Source organism: Phyllobates terribilis, unplaced genomic scaffold, assembly GCF_046119375.1.
Source record: "Phyllobates terribilis strain yellow unplaced genomic scaffold, ASM4611937v1 Scaffold_4__5_contigs__length_816908805, whole genome shotgun sequence".
NCBI lineage: Eukaryota > Metazoa > Chordata > Amphibia > Anura > Dendrobatidae > Phyllobates > Phyllobates terribilis.
The window spans coordinates 616,626,588-616,645,777 of record NW_027362764.1 but is presented as its reverse complement, the minus strand read 5'-3'; the positions used below and the strand labels follow the sequence as shown (position 1 = coordinate 616,645,777).

The window sequence follows — 19,190 nt, the reverse complement described above, 5'->3', positions numbered from 1 at the left end:
AGTGGCACAGATGCATTTAGTTAAGACACCAGCTAACTGCAGGACCTGTTGTAACATCTTATTTACACTGTCCACATTAAAGGAGACTGAGCTATTAGCTCCTTCAGGGAAGTGCTTGATCTTGATGTCAAAGATTCTTGTATCCTCTTGTGTTGTTATTAGGAACAGTAGTGTGTGCTAACCATGGTGATAATAATCAGCACGCATTAAACCCAGATTTGTATGGCAGCAGGTGCTCCTTTTCTCCAGAACTTCTTAGTTTCCATAGGTACCCTTGTCTGTTCCCCAGTATACTCTGATTTAACAAGTACTATATATGCCTAGATAATAAGTGTATGAAACATGGAACTGGATGCATTATTGAAAGTTGTCTGAATACTCCTTAAAGGAACTTGTATCACAGAACATGTAAGAGCAATCTGCAGGCAGCATTGTATAGAGCAGATAAATGTAGCTTTATGGCAAAAGATTCAGCATAACATGTGTTCAAATCTCTGCATATTCTGGGCTTTTCAGTCAACTAGGCGGTCTTACTCAATGACTGGCAGGATGTCAATCTCAACAAAAGACCCTACCGTGATGCCTACAGATTGGACTGCTGCATTTTCAATTTAAGGGTTCACTTTAACTTCTACTATTGTATACACTATGTAGACAATTATTAGGCAATTTGTATTTTGAGGCTTAATTCTATAATTTAACATCTCCAGTGCTGTCGGTCAATAAACCTGAAACCTGAATATTTAAGAAAGTAAAAGTATGGTTTTGTGTGTGTCTTTGGAGAATATATATGTGTGCAAAATAATTGGACAACTATTATTGTGCAGAAATATTATGCAACTAAATTAAAAACGTAAATTTTCCTATTCAGTTTTTTTTATGATAAAGTGAGAATAATAACCAAACAAATCAACATGCACACAAATCCATTTCTGATATTTTAGAAAAAATATCAGTGACCAATATAGCAACACTTCATTTCAATAACAGCCATAAGCTCCATCAATGGAGTCTGTCAGTTTCTTAATCGGTTGATGATCAACTTTTTGGACAGCACCAACCACAGCCTCCCAGACACTGCTCAGAGAGGTGTACTGTCATGGTCAAATCATGTTTTTTCTTGAAAGATGCAGACTTTTTCCTGTACCACTGCTTGAAGAAAGTGTCTTTGGAAAACTTTGGTTTGTGAGTTGATTTTGAGTCTATCTTTAATCCGAAATGATCCATCTTTAATAATACCAGCAGTACTCACATCCGCCTTCCTGGTGTTTGAGTAGAAGTGGAGCTCTGTGCCCATTACTGATCCAGCCACGGGCCCAGCCATCTGACCAATCAAGAGTCACTCTCATTTCTTCAGTCCATAAAACCTCTGAATAATCTGCCTTTAGATATTTCTTGACTAAGGCTTCTTGACTTTTCAACCTCTGTGCCTTGTTCAGTGGTGTTCGGGTTTTGGCCTTCTTTACCTTGGCATGTCTCTGAGCACTGAACACCTTGTACTTCTGGGCTCTCCAGGGATTTAGCAGTTCTGGAATATGTTCTGGAGGATAATGGGTTCCTGGTCACTTCATGTTTGATTCTTCTCAAGTCTTTGGCAGTTCATGTGCCTTTTTTCCCTCAACACCCTGTTTACTATTTGCAACAAAACTTTTGAGGGTTCTGTGATCATATCTTAGCAATTTCAAGAAATCCAGATCTCTCTGTAAGGCTTTTAACAATTTTAACTTTTCAGATTCAGTTAAATCTTTTTTTTTGGCCCATTTTTGCCTGAGGAAAACAAACTGCCTTATAGTTCTGCACGCCTTGATAAAGGGAGTTATATCCTTAGCCTGCACCCTCCCTAATTACAAAAATACACATCACCTGATCTGTTTCATCCAATAAGCATTCAAGTTTATACAGCTTGTGTCACGGCGGTAACCTGTATGCCTCCTCAGTGCCGTCCTACTCACCATGATCATCACGTGGCTCGCTGACTTTTGCCTCTTGCAACACTGCTGCATCTTAGGGTGGTTTCCATTTTGCCTGGTCTTTTAACCCTGCCGTGTCCTTCAGAGATTAGGTTCCTCGGCCAATCCAGTGTCAGCAGGCTCTATATCTGGCAGCCCCTCTCACCACTCTTTGCCTGAACATTGGTTCCTAGCCTGTTTGTCCTGCTTGTGATCTGTTTGTGCTTGTGTGTTTCTGTTTCTTCCATTACTGACACCGTCCATAAGAATTATTTCACACATTTCATAGAATCAGTTTTATCTTGGGCGTTACAGAACAAAAGGAAAAAATAAACATAGTAAATTATTGGTTCTTAGCAGTAAATTATTATTCTGATCCTGATAATAAAGGAAATACAAAAAAGAAGCGGTGCTCACCAATAATATTCATTTACAGTAGTTTAATCCGGTTTCATGCAATAAAACTGAGAGGAGCAGTAAGACAAAAGAAAGGCTTCTAGTTCTCCCCTCGGCCCTTGCGTGATGACGTCTGAGCGTTCCTAAAGAACGCTTAGTTACAAGTTGTCATAGCAACCTGTAAACATATCATGTGAACAAAAAAGACATAAAACCATATGTAATATGTAATATTAAGGGTTTTAACTCAAAAACAAACTCAAGTCATTTTTTTCAACCACATTCAATTCAACCACATTTGGCCTCTGTCTTAATAACTTCCTGTGGCGGTCACATCTCGCTGCAAGCCTGGGAACATGTTCGGTGCCTGCAGATCTCAGAATGTTTAAATTACACTTGAAGTTGCACTATTTATCAGTTGCAGAACAGATTATGTTATGTATGTTTGTCTTTTATCTCTGCATATTTTTTCTACATTTAAAAAAAAAATAAATTCCCGTTTATGTAAAAGATTCAGCAAACACAATAGGTCAATTCTACAGGAGATGGAGACCCTTGTCTCAATCAACATATGGAGGTCTCAGAAATTTGAGATTCTAGCAGTTATTGAACAAGTTCCTGAAGCAGGTATTGGCCACCATGTAATGGTTGTATCCTTTCTTGTGTCTATACTGCTCCCCTATCTTGTTTACTTGCATGAAACTGAATTAAATTAGGTGATCATCGGTGAGTGCCACTTCTTTTCCAAATATTCTTTATAAATGGATCTCAGGACTCAAGGCTGCTGTCATCACCCAGCGCACCAGGGCAAGTGCCGGGGCCCTGGACTAACAGGAGGGCCCACTTGCTATCAGGGTGGTGGGGAGCCAGAGCACACTCTGCGATTATTCATTTGTATTTGCGTCTTTACTGATGCGAATGTAAATGAAGATGCGAGATCCGTCACTTCCGGGATCTTCTCCCTGCCCAATGTGCAGCATGATGAAGTCATCTCATCGTGCTACAGACGTCATGAAAGCGTTGCAGAGGACCGGACAGCGTGGGTGCAGCAGCCAGGAGACGGTAAGAGCTCGCAGAACTGAAGACATGGGCATATAATACACAGAGGGGATTAATATGGAAGGAGGCCAGTATAGGGATGCGGTAGTAGAGCTGGGTCTTTATGGAGATGTGGCAGTTCAGGGGGCTCTATCTAGAGATGGGACACTCTGGAAGGGCTCTATATAGAGATGGGGCAGTATATGTGGGTTCTATATGGAGATGGGGCAGTATATGGGGTTCTGTATGAAGAAGAGGCAGTATAGGGGATTCTGTATGGAGATGGAGCAGTTGTTATGTTCTGCTACCAGAGCTAAGGAAAAAGAGGAGATCTATCCCTACGATAGAACTCAGCTTAATCCCTACGATGTAACAGGGAACCTGATCCTGCGATCAGACCTGCTAAAGTCCTAAGCTAGTCTGTACGGAGACCTATAGATATGGGGAAGGAATCCCTACAAGTACTAAGGACTGGGAGGAAAATGGGACACCTCCTAACAGAAATAGTAGCAGACAGACGAACAAACAAAATATATAGAACAAAGAGGTCCGTAGACCAAGCAAACTAACAGAGTTAGATACAGAGCACAGGCTAGCTAGAAAGTAGTTATACAATGAAGTCCAGCAAAGCCAGAAGGGCGGAGCAGGATTAAATAGGCCAACAAGGTCATGTGACCAGCAAAGGAAAAAACCTAAGAGCAAGGTTCTAACAGTACCCCCCCTTCTAAGAGGATCCTCCGGATCCCCTAGGACCAGGCTTATCAGGAAATCTCCTGTGAAACGCTCTGATAAGTCTGGACGCGGAAACATCATCCGACCTCACCCAAGAGTTATCCTCGGGTCCGAAACCTTTCCAGGCCACAAGATACTGCAAACTACCTCTATACCGTCTAGAGTTAAGGATGCGAGAAATTTCATATTCCCCGTCCTCCACCACCGGAGGAACAGAGGCAGAGGCGTCACAATCCGATACAACAGCTTTTTTCAACAGAGAGACATGAAATACCGGATTAATTCTCCAGGAGGTAGGAACCTCCAACCTAACAGCGGATTGGTTGACAACCTGAAGCACCTTAACACTAGGACTACTGGACTCGTGACCCCGCCTAGAACTACTGAAAGGAGTCATTTTGACTCCTTGCTTGTTTTCGTTTATTTTTAGAGTTTCATTTGTGGTTATTTATTAATAATTATATTTTTTGTAATGTATTATTATTGTGAGATCCAACAGTAATGCTTTTGATTGTTTTTTTTCTGCTTTTCTTATTTTTCTACAGAAAATAACAATAATTATAATAGACGTTTTTCAAACATTTTTTTTTATTCAAGTGCACACATATAAACAACAACTGAAGAACAAAAAGCAGAGAAAATGTAGGTGGAGGAGCATAAAAATGAAAATATGGCGCAGAATTCACCTTCTAAACATTTGGTGTTTCGCATTTTAGGCATTGCCTTTGATTTATGGCAGTACATTGCCCACACAAAGACTTACCACAAGTCTTACAATTTCCGACAGATCTATTTTTCTTGCACTTTTCTTTGATCTGGCAAAATTTTGTTTGAACCATCACTTCTGAGCATGTAGAAACTTGGGACGTGGAACCCTTTTCCCTATCTGTGACATAAGGACCACTCAACTCTCTCACAAGCGTTTGCAAAAATGCCTTGCGTGACATTTTTTGGTGGGTAATCTCCTTGAATATTATCCATGCATTTATACCCGCAAAGTCTAAGGCATTTTCAAATGCATGAACAGGCCATCTCCTTGTGCATGTTCGTGTGGTATATTTTCGTGCCATCTGATCCACTACATCTACTCCATATTTTGTTTCATTGTAAAACTTTACCGTTTCTGGAGTTTTTTTAGCGGAATCAGACGCAACAACAACATCTGGATGGACGGAACTCAAAATGACAACATTTTTGTTGGGCTTTCCTTGATATACTGTAAGTGTAAAATTGTCTTCATTTCTAAACACTTTAGTGTTGTACAATTCCTCTTTCATGGATTTTATTTCTTTAGGCACTTTTCGCCTTATCTTGTTCAGTGTTCCCACGATGGTTGTTCCTTTGCTTTTTAGCTGTTTAGCTAATTTTACTGAAGTAAAATAATTATCGGTTGTAACATTGCGACCTTTTTTCAAAAACGGGTCCAATAACTTCATTACCACATGGTCAGCTAAACGGTCCTCGGCACGGCGTGTGTCATCTTTGCCTAGATAAGGGAAGCCATTTGCCAGATATTTGCTCCTCTTATCAACAGCTAGCCAATATTTGTGGCCATATTTATCTGGTTTGGAAGGCATGTACTGCGTGAATGGACACCTAGTTTTGCTTGGGAAAAGTTGCTCATCCACCGTTATGTATGGGCCAGGTTTGTAACACGCAATACAATTTTCAATAAACCTGTCCCACACAGTAGAAAATAGAGCAAACTTCTCCGTTTGCAGTCTCTCCGATCGAGTAGATTTCTCATCAAATCTGAGAAACCTCATAATTTCAACAAAGCGGTCCCTAGACATTGTCGCTTTGCAAAACGGTATTCCCCAGTCATTACACCAAATACTGCTAATCGAGTGACGGTTCGTGCCAGATATTCCACGAGCATAGAATATCGCAATGAATGCATCTAGCTCCTCATCAGATAGAGTAAACTGTAAATTATTGTTCCTGCATGCTTCTTCAAGCGTACAGTTCTTTATATGTGTCAATATATATGAATCAAAAAATAAACGCCATGCGCTCAAAGGACTATCGATAATGATATTTCTTCTGGCGTATCCTGTAGGGCCAGGTGCTTCTCGAAGAATATTTTGGCTGTCACGCCTACCAGGCAAGTGTTCTCCAATTTCAACAGGTTTCCATTGAATACCATCCGCTGAAACTAGTATTCCTTCAGATTCGCCTTCTCTGGTGTTTGTTGTTGCATTACCTTCGCCGCCATCGTTATCTGTTGTTCTTTCATTTCTGGGACGTTTTGCTGATTTTTTCTGTCCACGACCAGGAGGATGGTCACGAGGCAACATAACTGCATGAGCCCGATCCCCAGTTGATGTGCTTGGAATATCTGTAAAAAAGTTGATGAATATTTAGAATTTTTGTTTTGTAAGGGTCCGTGCACACTGGCTGGATTAGCGGCGGAATATCCGACCGGATATTCTCACCACAATCCGGCCCGTACCTGCCCGCTCAGGTACAGAGCGGAGTTTCATACCTGAAGCTCCGCTCCGAACCCCGGGCTGGAGCCGCTGTCTGGGATGGAGCCGTGCTCGCGCGTAAGCAAGCGCTGCTCTGTCCCTGACAGCGGCTCCAGCCCGGGGTTCGGAGCGGAGCTTCAGGCATGAGCGGGCAGGTACGGCCTGTATTGCGGCAAGAATATCCAGATGGCTATTCAGCCAGAATTCTGCTAGTGTGCACAGGCCCTAACTCAGTGTGTGGAAGAACAAATAAATACACATAACTACTTACCTTCTGGATTTGTTCCTTCTGAGTCTTCAGATTCACTTGATATGTTCTGAGGAATGAAATCTTCATCACTGTCAGAATCAAATATATGTTCCTGCAATTCGGATTCCGATTCATCCTCCGGTATGGATTGCAAAGTAGCCAGAATATCCTGAGGCTTTATCAAACGTCTTCTCTCCATAGTCCTCACAAATTCCATAATTCTATATAGTTCCCTGCTGAAAAATAGAAATGAAATGAAAACTAAAAGAAATAATAACTGTTCTGCCACCTTCAAAAGTAGGTGGGCTGAATCAGTTGACAGACAGCTAAACTATTTCATAACAATTCATACCTGTATGAGTCTTCAGAGCTCGTATGTCTGCGTCTGTTCTCTTTGTCTCTTCAGCTGAACTGAAAGTAAAGTTACTATCCAGAATACTGTCTCCTGCTAGGACCTTAGAAAAACACCACCCTTCATTAGCATAAGATAAGAGCCTAGAGTAAACAAGCTATTTTGTTCAGCATTACACAGTAATACAAGCAGGTAAAACACAAGGAAAATGTGAAAAGTTGACATGTAAATTGAACTACATCTATATGAACATCAGGGTAAATAAGACAGAGTGAAAAAATTATGCACAAAACTTTATAGCAACATTTAGTGACAAAAGGACCTCAAAATATAGTAGGGAGTCAAAATGACTCCCTTCAGTAGTTCTTGGTAAATTTTGAAAAAAACGCGCAAATTTTTCACCAAAATTATTTATTCTCACAAAATCTTTTTTCACATCATATTTGAGGAAAAGTCACCGAGTTTCAAGCCGGAATTCTGAAAAATGTAGTCACAGAAGAGAAATAAAAAACGAAAGGAGTCAAAATGACTCCATCAGTAGTTCTAGTGTTAAAGGGCCCTACAAACTTGGGACCCAATTTCTTAGAAGGAATCCTCAACCGCAGATTCCTAGAGGACAACCAAACCATGTCACCAACAGCGAACAAAACCTCCTGTCGTTTCCTATCAAAGTAGTCTTTAGATTTTCTGTTGGCCTCCTGAAGATTACCACGCACATCCGTCCAAACTCTCTCCAAATCACCGGAAAAATTCTCCTCCTCAGGCACGGCAGATCCCAACTTGGAGAACGACCCAAACGACGGATGTCTCCCAGAAGAACAAAAAAAAGGCGAACAACCAGCAGAAGAAGATGTATGATTGTTCAGAGCAAATTCAGCAAGTGGCAGAAACTCAGACCACCCCTCTTGATTGTCTGCCACAAAACAACGCAAGAACTGCTCAACATCCTGGTTTTTCCTTTCTGTCTGGCCATTAGATTCAGGATGATATCCGGACGAGAATGACAAATGAACTCCCAACCTGTCACAAAAGGCACGCCAAAAACGAGCCACGAACTGAGGACCCCTATCAGAAACAATGTCAGTAGGAACGCCATGAAGTCTGACAATTTCCTTGACAAAGGCCTTAGCGAGAGTTTTAGCGCAGGGCAGTTTGATGAAGGGAACCAAGTGACACATCTTGCTAAAACGGTCCACGACCACCCAGATGACAGTAAAACCCTCAGAGGGGGGAAGGTCAGTTATAAAGTCCATAGCCAAATGTGTCCAAGGAGCACTGGGAACCTCCAAAGGACAAAGCAACCCCGCAGCAGGAGTATGTGAGGACTTAGATCTAGCACATATAGTACATTGACGCACCCACTTAATGACTTCCTTCTGCCATCCAGGCCACCAAAAACTGCGACCCATCAGTCTCTTGGTCTCAGAGATTCTGGGATGACCTGCCAACCGAGATTCGTGACACTCAACAAACAAATCTCTCCTAAAGGTCCCAGGCACAAACAACCTCCCATGAGGAGTGTTAGATGGGGCATTCTCCTGTGCTTTAAGAATCTCATCTTCCAAAACGGAGTCCAAAGCAGCTATCACAACACCTTCTTGTAAAATGTTCTCCTCTTTCTCAGCACCGACTATGGGAGAAAAACTGCGAGACAAGGCATCCGCCTTAACATTCTTAGTACCAGGGATGTAAGTAACGGAGAAATTAAACCGCGAGAAAAACAGTGCCCACCTAGCCTGACGGGCATTCAGGCGCTTGGCAGCATCAAGATATATCAGATTTTTATGATCCGTAAGAACCTGAACGGGAAATTCCGCACCTTCCAAGAAGTGGCGCCAGTGTTCAAATGCGAGTTTAATAGCCAATAATTCCCGATTACCAATATCGTAATTCAGTTCAGTCTCCGAAAAATTTTTTGAAAAAAAGGCACAGGGATGTAATCCATCCCCGTTATCCTGAGACAATACTGCGCCAACCCCCACAGAGGAAGCATCAACCTCAACCAAAAACGGCTTAGTCAGATCAGGCTGCAAAAGGATGGGAGCAGAGGTGAACCTCTCCTTGAGATACACAAAAGCTTCAATGGCCTCAGAAGACCACTGAACCGCATCAGCACCTTTCCTGGTGAGATCGGTCAGAGGTTTGACAATACTAGAAAAATTTTTTATGAATTTTCTGTAATAATTGGCGAAACCTAAAAACCTCTGTATCGATTTCAAACCAATAGGCCTAGGCCATTCCTGTACAGCTTGAACTTTAACCGGGTCCATCTCAAAACCTTCGCTGGAGATAATGTAACCCAAAAAACGAATTCTCTGTACAGCGAACTCACATTTCTCCAGCTTAGCAAAAAGCGAATTGTCCATCAATAACTGTAACACCTCACGTACGCTCCGCCAATGAGACTCCAGATCCGGCGAATAAATCAAAATGTCATCCAAATACACAACCACATTTTTGCCGATCAAAGGTCTAAGGATGTCATTAATAAGATTCTGAAAAAATGCAGGAGCATTAGTAAGACCAAAAGGCATAACCAGATTCTCAAAATGACCCACAGGAGTGTTAAAAGCAGTCTTCCATTCGTCACCCTCCTTCATGCGCAACAGATTGTATGCCCCCTTAAGGTCAATTTTAGAGAACCACTTGGCCCCCATTAACCGGTTAAACAGATCAGGAATCAATGGCAGTGGGTAAGGATTGCGTACAGTAATTTTGTTAATCTCACGAAAATCCAGACAAGGACGTAAACCGCCGTCCTTTTTTTTTACAAAAAAAAATCCAACCGCCACAGGAGACTTAGAGGGCCTAATGTGACCGGCGGCCAAACTTATCTGTATGTATTCCTCCAAAGCCTTCCTCTCAGGAATAGTAAGGTTAAATAAACGACTTTTAGGAAGAGTCGCTCCAGGGACAAATTCAATAGAACAATCATAGTCTCTATGGGGAGGCAAAACCTGCGATTCCTTCTCAGAAAAAACTCTCCAAAAATCCTGAATAGGAACAGGCAATTCTCCCCTATCCAAAGCTGCAATACGCCCGTTACAACACTTGTCATAACATTTATGGCTCCAGGATTTAATTTCACTGGTAGACCAATCCAGTACAGGATTGTGAAATTTTAACCAGGGCAATCCCAATATTACTGGAGAAGGCAAGTTATTCAAAACTACCAAATCCAATTTCTCATGGTGAACACCATTAATAGTGAGAGGAAATTCACAGACCTTGAGAGTAATATTCTTCAAAGGGGAACCATCCACAGAAACCACAGCAATGGGGGATGATAAAGGTTCGGGTTTTAAATTGAGTCTTTCCAAGAATCCCCCATCAATTACATTCAGAGTAGACCCACAATCAACAAACACCCGAAATTCCATTAATTTTTCCTGAGCAATCGTGGAAGCAGCTAAAAATACACCCTTGGAATTTAAACAGGCAATACGGGCATGACTGACCATTTTTTTTTCTTTCTTCATACGAAGCTCACAGCCTTTAATCAAATGACCAGATTTTCCGCAATAGAAACACAAGCCTTCAGAAAATCTACGGTCTTTTTCTTGAGAGCGAGGTGCCACCGATCCAATCTCCATCGGTTCACCACTGTTAGTACACACATTCTCATAACCAGAAACTGACATAGCAGAGGATTTGCTCTCATTAACCCTTGCACGCAGTCTCCTATCCACCCGTATAGCTAATTGCATAGCCTGTTGCAAATCTTCAGGTGTAGGATAAGCAATTAGCAGGTCTTTAACCCTTTTATTGAGCCCAGCAAGAAATAGACTTTTCAGAGCAGAATCGTTCCACCCTGTTTGAGTAGACCAACGACGGAAATGAGTACAATATTTTTCCACATTACCTGATCCCTGTCTCAAACGTCTTAACTCAGTCTCAGCTGATGAGACACGGTCAGGATCATCATATAATAGTCCCAAAGCAGAAAAAAAACTATCTACTGATCTGAAGCATGTATCACTAGGTTGCAAAGAAAAGGCCCACTCCTGAGGCTCTTTGCGCAAAAGTGACATTATGAACCCTATGCGCTGAGATTCATCCCCAGAGGACTTGGGTCTCAAACGAAAATACAATAAGCAAGCATTTTTAAATGAAAAAAATTCTCGGTGTTCACCAAAAAATAAATCCGGCAAACATACCTTAGGCTCCAAGAAATGTGCTCCAGGACAGTTACTCACGTGCTGACGGAGCTCGGCCACCTCCAGAGAGAGTCCCTGCAGGCGATGAGCCAAATCCTGAACCGACACCATGATGGAACAGAAAAATCTTTCCTTAGAGAATTTGCAGGCTGGACTTACTGTTATGTTCTGCTACCAGAGCTAAGGAAAGAGAGGAGATCTGTCCCTACGATAGAACTCAGCTTAATCCCTACGATGTAACAGGGAACCTGATCCTGCGATCAGACCTGCTAAAGTCCTAAGCTAGTCTGTACGGAGACCTATAGATATGGGGAAGGAATCCCTACAAGTACTAAGGACTGGGAGGAAAATGGGACACCTCCTAACAGAAATAGTAGCAGACAGACGAACAAACAAAATATATAGAACAAAGAGGTCCGTAGACCAAGCAAACTAACAGAGTTAGATACAGAGCACAGGCTAGCTAGAAAGTAGTTATACAATGAAGTCCAGCAAAGCCAGAAGGGCGGAGCAGGATTAAATAGGCCAACAAGGTCATGTGACCAGCAAAGGAAAAAACCTAAGAGCAAGGTTCTAACAGCAGTATAGGGGGATTCTGTATGGAAATTGGACAGCATAGGTTGGTTCTGTATGGAAATGGGGCAGTATAGGGGGTTCTGAATGGAGATGGGGCAGTATAGGGGGATTCTGTAGGGAAATGGGGCACTATAGGGGCTTTTTAATGGACATGGGGCAGTATAGGAAGGGTCTATATAGACATGGAGTAGTATAGGGGGCTTCTGTATGAGATGGGGAAGTATCGGGGGATTCTGTATGGAAATGGGGCAGTATAGAGTGCTCTGTGGAGATGGAGCAGTATAGGGGGCTCACTATGGAGATGGTGCAGTGTTGGAGGTCACTGTGTGAAAATAAAACACTATGAGGGGCTCAGTATTGAGATTTGGTATAAAAGGGGGGACGATTCTGTATTTAGTTGGGGTAGTATGTGAGGATTTGGTGTGGAGATTGGGCAGTATAAAGGAAACTGTGTGAAGATGGATCAATATGGGGAGTCTGTGCCTGGAGATGGGCCGTATGGGGGGCTGTCTATGAAGGAGGGGCAGTATTGGGATTAAAATTGAGAAGGGGCAGCATTGGAAGGACAGTGTAAAGAAGAGGCTCAGTAAGGAGTGGAGGAGCAGTGTGGAAAGGGGGGCTGAATATGGAGTGGACTATTGAAAAAAACTTGGCACCCGTAGTAAATTGGAGAATATTTTGAGTATATTTATTTAAAGTGTAGGCAATACAAAAAGTGAAGACGTTTCAGTCATGTGACCTTCATAAGTACAACAGATTGCACAAGACCATATATGCTAGCGCTGTGGGTGAGCAGTATGCACTGCAATTGGGATAGGATCCTACTTGTGCACCATATGTAGGAGTGCCATGATACTACTTTACTGACAATATGGAGTGAAAACACAGTGGATGGATCATCTTTTGGGGGAAAACAATGTGGAGGTCATAGTTCATAAAGGAGGATGCTGTTTTTGGTATATCTCATATCTCTTTTATAATGTATCTATTGTTTGGGTCACAAAAATGTATGAAAAGAGTTATATATCATTAGACAGGTCTGAGAAGGGGCATCTAATAAATTACTTTAAACATTTTTTCATTAATATTTTATCACCTTTACACAGGATAGGTGATACATATATGATTGTTGAGGGTCCAACTGTTAAGCCTGGGCACCTCCTACCTTCCAGTCCCTTGTGTGAATGGCGTGGTATTGCTCCACTAACTGTTTTTGGAGCTAGTGGAGATAGACAATCACTATAGTCTCAACTAGTCCCGCTACTACACATTCACACTACCACTCCATATATACCAGAGACTCTTGTTCTCTTGATCACTGCAATTGAACTCACGAATTTAACACCTAAACTATGGATTGGTGATAAATGTTGTTTATGAGAAAACCCATTTAAAATGTTTGGACCATGTATATGCTGATGATTATCAGTCACAGACAACAATATGCATTGTTTTACTTTTATGTGAGCTACTAAGACAATGCAGGAAAGATTAAACAGTTTGATATTGTGTCAAAAAGAAAAATTTGTGTTTCCTTGGTTACAGACTATAAACAAATCTCATTTGTAGTCTAATGAGTAGTAGTCGATTTTACAGAGAGATTAGGGTAATTCCTTCACTGGAGGTTATGATGATAAAACAGGTTTGTTCATAACATCTATCCCAGAGGTTTAAAAAGTCAGTATAGTTGCTGGACATACAAAACAGAAGGATACATTTAACTAATGTTATTTATAAAATTGCTACATTTTAAAGCAGGGTGGATTTGATTTAAATCTAACTGATTTAAATCACAATTTAAATCACGATTTAAATCACTAGTCAGTAAGGCTTGATTTAAATCAGTGATTTAAATCAAAGTTTCTACCTAAACTAGTTCTTGCTACTTTAACATGCAAGTAGATGAAGATTTTTAGAATCACTTTTTATATTACTTTTTTCTCCCCAGTTTAATGGGTTAATCATTCATATTTGGACACCACTGTTCTGTTGTACTTAGGAAGGAGAAAAATAATCCTGACCTTAATAACAATTTAAATAGATTTATTCAACTGAAACAATAACAACATTACAGCATAAGTTATTTGCTTAAACAAACATCCATGTTTGTCAACTAATTTGGCTAAACAAAATATATATATATTTTAAGAAACTTAGACTGTCAGCCCAGCCGACACATGAAAAACTTAAATACTACTGTCCCTGCTGTCCTCTGTAGCTCACTCGTCGTCATCTTCATCATCATCTTCTTCTTTGTTCCTATTCATAATCTGGAAAAGAAAAACAAGCTTTCCTGCTTTATTGGGTCCCAACCGATTTCTCAATTTAGAATGAATGAGTCCAAAGGAAGAGAATATTCTTTCAACGCCTGCAGAAGAAGCTACTGCTGTTAAAAGTGAAATCATTACTTGAACAGTCTCTAAATCCAAGTGCTTAAGTGACTTCCACCAGTTTACTGGTGTGACCTTCCTTAAAATATCTTCAGCAAACATATATTTCTTGAATGGTTCCCCCTTAGCTCTGAAGTTTATTATAGTTGGCATTAAAGATGGATGATTGCTGGATACCCATGTCATAGCTAACTCCTCTTCCTCAGCACTTAGGTTTTGACCCTGATATTGGATATTGATAATATTTGCCAAAAAATAAGCTGGAGTCAGTGCTTGTCCCATTCGTTTGTTTACTGCTTGTAATTTAATTCTGTCCATGTGTAGTTCTGTTTTTAAGTGTTCACTCAGTTCCTTCCAAATTTCAACAGCATCCGCAATAAAACAGCTATTTTTCTGTATTTTGTTTAAAGCTTGAGAGATGGGTTTCAGGAAGCTCAGCATATGTTCAACATTTCTCTTAAGCCCAATGTTGAGGATTTTGGCCGTGACAGTGCCATCTATTTTATCTCGATTTTCTTCACAAAGTGTCATCAGAATAGGCCAGTTTTTGATATACTGCTCAAAACAGTCCACCACAGAGTTCCATCTAACATCTTGTGGGAGCGTTAGCTTGGTTCCACCCATCCTTTTCAGAGCTGCTGCAGCAAAATGATTATTACGGAAGTATTTAGCAATTTCAACAACATTAGCCTTTATTTCTGGAACACTTAAGTCTTTGGCTAAGAGGTGCAGCAAATGAGCACTGCAACCATATGACCATATGTTATTAGCAGCTTTGTATTCCCTCCCTGCTCTTCTAAATTTCTTCTCATCTTGGATACGTTTGCAGCATTGTCAGTGACCAAACTGCGTACTAGACATTTGAATTTTTGTTCACATGTTGTTATAGCTTTTACTGCCACTTCTTGTAAGTATTCTGCTGTGTGTGCATTTCCTGACGTATCAGTTGTTTGTGCAAGGAAGACTTTACCTTCTTCTGTTGTTATACAAGCACATACAATAGGATCATTGTGGACATTACTCCACCCATCAATACTTAGGTTAACAATTTTACCCTCCAGAGCTGTTGCACATTGCTCCATTTCTCTGTCATACACTTGATCCAGCAGTTTCCCTGCAACATCAGCTCTGCTGGGTGGATTGTATCCTGGTCTCAGTGACTGAACCATATTAATGAAATGTGGGTTCTCAGTCAGACGGAAAGAAGAGTTCGTTGCATAAATAAACTGGGCAATTTATGGTGGTTCCAGGAGGTAAAGGTTTTTTCTTCCTTTTGGGTGATGGTGATATGTGGCTGTGGGTGTCTGATGATGATGCTGCTGCTAATGAAGCACTATCCTGGATGGATAACTCTGAAACTGTAGAACAGGATGATGGTGATCTTGGAGGTGGATAGTTTCCAGAATCCATCAATTCTCCTAAACAAAAAAAGTCAAAGCTGTTATTTTATTGTTTATACAATTTTTGCTTATTGTACACAACACATCACTGCCCCTGCCCCAAAAGGAATATTTGTTTTTCTTCATAACTGTACCAAATGACAGTAACATGCAGTAATAATAAGAAATATAATTTTTCTCACACATGACAGCTCAGTCTTTAGAAATAGGATTCAATAAAAATGTTTACCAACAGATCCTGCCTGTTCAGAAGTGTTTCTTTGGTCATCTTCATCACCGCACTTCTCATGATGTTGCCTCATTCGCGCCACCAGGCCTTGCATCTCTTTGTTGCATCGTTTGCATTTTGCACGCATGCCTGCCTTACCGATAGGCGAAGGAGCTTCATTAAAATATTCCCAAACTGGGTCTCTTTTACGGCCTGCTGCCATTATAAGGAAAGAATGTAATAAACCTCAGATCGTACACACAAACAGATCCAGACTTGTCTGTCTGTGGCTATGCTGCAGTATTGTGATCAAAGTTTCACTTTCATTTTCTTGTCTGCTTGCCCTTCCTCCTCCTCACACTTAGATTCACATTCTTCTTGTGTTGTGCAGATCTATTCCACTCCAAACAATCAGAAACATATTGTCTAACTTCTTGGACTTGGCACTGAAGGGGTTGATTCTGTATTCATAGGTTTGTAGAACAATAGGATTAAGGTCTTTTTCTCAACTCTGTTCATGTTGTAACATTTTTGCCGTGAAGAAGAGGCTGGGACCTCTGCGGAGTCAAATTCAGTTTTGAGAACTGCGTAAGTAAAGCGAGCATCTGTGATAATATAGGAGAGAAACTGCCCACTAATCCTACAGAAACCTCTGGAAGAGCATGGCATTGTGAATGTTACACATATACAGCCTTTATTCTACTGAGTTAAACAACTCAGCTATATCTCATGATGGAAGAACCTTTGGATGGTAAAATATTTTCCTCAAAAAGCAGTTTATTGAAAAAAATCCGATTTAAATCAAAAAAATCCGATTTAAATAAAAAAAATCCGATTTTTTTGATTTTTTAAAAAAAAACATTGATTTTTATCCACCCTGTTTTAAAAGCAAAGCACTGAAAAGATAATTGCATTGAAGGCCATATTTATTGATCCAGGGTGAAATACCAGTTCATTACAAGATACAGACAGGCCCCAAAGGTTTATGGAGGTAGCCCAGATGCAAAATATTGATGAACATCCACTCACATCCACCATCCATGATGGGATTAGATGCATAGTATTCTAAAAGCGCTAAAACAAGATATGGAAGGTGGCAGTCACATGTGTATTGTAACAAGCTAGCTAACAGTCTATTCTTAATTCCCATACTTATGATTCAAGCGACAGTGAGCATGTCTGTAAGAACTTCCAGACATACTGGCACAGAGCGGGACTAAAAAGTAAAGATCTGCCTGGGAGTCTGAAGCATCTAGATATAGGTAAGATAAGTATCAGCCATAGATGCAAATAAAACATTTTTTATGTATACTAAAAAAAGTTCTGCCTCTAAATCTACTTAATCCCCCCCCCAAAAAAAATGAAACGAAACTAAGTAAAGCAATTGTATGTTTACATATTTTATTCCTATCAAAATCCACAACAAAGCCACTGCAAAATCCACATGAATTAAATGTGGATTTGTCACAGTTTCTTCTTCATGTTTGTAGCAAATTATAAAAGTATAAACTGACAATGGTTAAATCCAAAGTAAAAATCAGCAAAATAAAATGTCACCACTTGTCAATTTCCACACTTATGTTTTTTTCACATTATGTAGATGAGATTTACTACTACTATCATACACTGTGGATTTTCAACCTGTCAATGCAGATGAAAAATCTTTAGCGTATTTGTTGTGTGTATATACTCTTATACCCATAACAGATATGAAAAATGTCAGGGCTTGACTACCGCTAAGTAGATTTTCTCTTGCTTCTTTTAGGGTATGTGCACACATTGAAGATTTGAAGAAGAAATTTCCTGAGCGTTTTTGCCTCTCCCTGGCAGAAAAAAAATGCATGCGGATTTACATGCGTTTTTTACGCTTTTTTTAAGCGTTTTTGTACATCAATGAATTCTTTTTGGAGCTAAATAAATTTATTTGGCGGGACATTGCTTAAGCCTTTGGATTACCATAAGAACTGGGGTAAGTATATTGGTTCATTTACATTATTAAAGAAAGTCTGTTGTATTTCAAATAAATTGTTTACACTGTGTCTGTGTGTTTCTTTTTACTTTAATTAAAGCTTGGTCATGAAAAGATCTGATTGACATCTTGACATCACCAAACAAAAGAGCTGGGTGTCAGCTAGTCCCATTTACCCAATCTTCATTAGCATTTCTATTCATGTAATTTATGTGACTGCTGTGAACTGTTAATTTTAGCCTGGGAAGGCTCTATTAGGCAATCATGGTCCCTGGCCATTAAACAACATCTCACAGCTGGTTCGTTAGCCACTACGTCCCCCTATCAGCACTCAGCAGCGCTTTGGACACAACGTATTTATGTTGCGTCCAAAACACTGTTCTAATGCCGCACTTTTTTTGTCGGTACATGAGAATCCAGCGCATATAATGACACTTCAATTGGTCAAAATCTGCAGCAGAGACTATCGTGTCCGCTACAGAAATTGATACGCTGCGGGTGAGTTTGGGTATGTGGCCACGATCAGGAGCCGCTGCAGGTTTGAAGCTGCGTGTTTATACAGCGTCAAACCCGCAGTGTCCAGATGTTACAGCATAGTGGATGGGATCTCTAGAAATACCATGTCCACTATGTATGCATTAAAGGCTGCAAATCACCCGTGGACACTGACATGCGGCGCGTCTTTCAGGACCGCAGCATGTCAAATTCTCTTGTGGAGTCGCTAGTCTCCACAACAGAAATTTGACCACTAGAAAGTATAGAATGCGGTAAATACATATGGTTCAGTGAATACATGTGGATATACCTGCGTTCAATAGAATGCATCACTTTGGATGCAGCAAAAATTTGTGTCCAAAGCGGTGCTACGTCTGAATTATGGGCACAGAACCTAAAATTAAAAAAAAAAAAAAAAATGGCGTGGGCTCCCGCGTCATTTTTATAACCAACAGAGGGAAAGCCGACCCTGGGGGCTGATATTAGTAGCTGTGGAAGGGTCCATTAGCCAACAATGTTCCCTGGCTATTAATATCAGTCCACAGCTGTTTGTTTAGCCTTTACTGGCTAGATTGCAGGGGGACACCAGAAAATAATTGACGTGGGGTCCCCCTGTAAAATCTAACCAGCAAAGGCTAAACTAAACAGCTGTGGGCTGATATTAATAGCCAGGGAAGGGGCCATGGATACTAGCCCCCTCTGCGGCTTTTAATATCACCCCTCAGCAGTCCCAGAAATGGTGCATCCATAAGATGCGCCAAATCTGGCGCTTAGCCTTGCTCTTCCCACTGCCCTGTAGCGGTGGCAGTG

General features: G+C 40.7%; 1 protein-coding gene across 1 annotated transcript in view; it reads left to right on the top strand.

The window, feature by feature from the left end:
* The window catches only part of OPRK1 (opioid receptor kappa 1), a 280,410-nt gene that overhangs the window by 1,010 nt on the left and 260,210 nt on the right, over nt 1-19,190 (top strand). The window lies entirely within an intron of this gene.